This window comes from Rhincodon typus, chromosome 46 (genome assembly GCF_021869965.1).
Source record: "Rhincodon typus isolate 14 chromosome 46, sRhiTyp1.1, whole genome shotgun sequence".
Lineage (NCBI taxonomy): Eukaryota > Metazoa > Chordata > Chondrichthyes > Orectolobiformes > Rhincodontidae > Rhincodon > Rhincodon typus.
Genome location: NC_063377.1, coordinates 7,769,403 through 7,771,903, shown reverse-complemented (window position 1 = coordinate 7,771,903; position 2,501 = coordinate 7,769,403).

The window sequence follows — 2,501 nt, the reverse complement described above, 5'->3', positions numbered from 1 at the left end:
TCCCCCTACCGCATCCCAAAACCAGTCCAGCTCGTCCCCGCCTCCCTAACCTGTTCTTCCTCCCACCTATCCCCTCCTCCCACCTCAAGCCGCACCCCCATCTCCTACCTACTATCCTCATCCCGCCCCCTTGACCTGTCCGTCCTCCCCGGACTGACCTATCCCCTCCCTAACTCCCCACCCACACTCACCTTTACTGGCTCCATCCCCGCCTCTTCAACCCGTCTGTTTCCTCTCCACCTATCCTCTCCTCTATCAACCTTCTATCTGCCTCCCCCTCTCTCCCTATTTATTTCAGAACCCCCTTCCCCTCCCCCATTTCTGATGAAGGGTCTAGGACCGAAACGTCAGCCTTTCTGCTCCTATGATGCTGCTTGGCCTGCTGTGTTCATCCAGCTCTGCACATTGTTGTCTCGGATTCTCCAGCATCTGCAGTTCCTACTATCTCTGAACTAAAACAAGCCAGCTCGGCGAGCAAGTCAACAACCTCATCTACCTCCATAACTTTGGCGTCATTCTTGGCTCCTCTGTTGCTGAAGTCCTCTTGTTGCCGCTACGTTTGATTATTCCTGAAATAACTCCACAGAGGCTGATATCCTGTCATCAAGTCACCCTTTATTTACATGTGGAGAGTCCTTGACACTGACCCAGCTCCCTCAGAGCCAACTAACACAGTGTCAGGATGTCTGACACTCCTGTTTTTATCCATTAGCCATGGCTCCTGATTGGACCAGATTGACAGCCCCAATCAGGGAACTCATATTCTGTGAGGTCCACCTGGCTGACCTCATTACAATCACAACAATTCCAATGCAAGGCTTCCGACATTCCACACTCTCTTCCAGCAAGAACTGTCAATGTTAGTTCTTAGGTAGATGATTTGATTTATTATTGTCATGTGTACCTAGGTACAATGAAAGGTTTTGTTTTACCTGCAGTACAGGCAGATCATACCGTACAAAGGTAATAGAACAGATCGAGGAATACAATGTTATGGCTGCAGAGGTCATGCACAAACAGCGAGATCAACATTAAATTTGAAAGGTCCGTTCAGAAGTCTAATAGCAGCAGAGAAGAAGCTGTTCTTGAATGTGTTGTTACATGTATTTAAGCTTTTGTCTTTTGCCTGACGGAAGACATTGGAAGAGATTATAACAGGGATTGGAAGGGTCTTTGATTATGTTGGCTGCCTTCCCGAGGCAGTGAGAAGTGTAGAAGGAGTCAATGGATGGACTGGACTGTTTTCACAACTCTCTGTAGTTTCCTATGGTCCGTGGTAGAGTAGTTGCCATAACAAGCCGTGATGCATCCAGATAGAATGCTTTATATGGTATACCTATAAAAATTGCTAAGAGTCTTTACAGATATGCTGAATTTCCTTAGCCTCCTGAGGAAGTACAGGCGTTGTTGTGCTTTCTTGACCATTGCATCAACAAGGATGGACCAGGACAGATTGCTGGTGATTGTCACTCCAAGGTAACTGATGTTCTCCACAATCTCCACCTCTGCTCCATTGGTACAAACTCTACCTTGCTTCCTAATGTCAATGACCAGCTGTTTCGTTTTGCTGATGTTGAGGGAGAGATTGTTATCTTTACGCCACGCCAGCAAGCACTCTATCTCTTTCCTGTATTCCGCCTCGCCATTGTTTGAGATTCTAATACGGCAGAGTTTGGTAGTTGTTGTTGTTGGTTGTTCAAATGTAGGAGTCTCTCACTAATCAGGAAGAGGCTTTTGATGAGTTCGAACTCCCCAGTGATCTCATCACAAGCCAAGCGACCATCAATGATGCTCACAGATCTGGCATGTGCACATTATGGAACATATTTGCAATATTTCATAGAATTTCTTTACATAGCTTAATAAACTCTAACCTGCATTCAGATTTACCCTTGAAATAGAGCAAGTGATATCCCTTTCCTCGATGGGTTCGTTGAAATGTCTGAAAATGGATTTTGAAAATGTTAATTGGATGAGGTGTTGCCATGGAGAGATTTAAGCCTTTTAAAACTACAAAATTGGCTTGAAGACAGAGGGTGATGGTGGTGGGTTACTTTTCACACTGGAGGCCTGTGCCACAAGGATAGTTGCTGGGTCCACTGCTTTTCACAATTTATATAAATGATTTGGGTATGAATATAGGAGGCATGGTTAGTAAGTTTGCAGATGACACCAACGTTGGTAGTGTAGTGGACAGCTAAGAAGGTTACCTCAGAGTACAACGGGACCTTGGTCAGATGGGCAAACGTGCCCAGGAGTGGCAGACTGAGTTTAATTTAGATAAATGTGAGCTGCTGCATTTTGGAAAGGAAAATCAGGACAGGACTTATACACTTAATGGTAAGGTCGTGGGGAGTGTTGCTGAACAAAGAGCCCTTGGAGTGCAGGTTCATAGTTCCTTGAGGGTGGAGTCACAGGTAGACAGGATAGTGAAGAAGGCATTTGGTACGCTTGCCTTTATTGGTCAGTGCATTGAGTATAGGAGTTGGGAGGTCATGTTG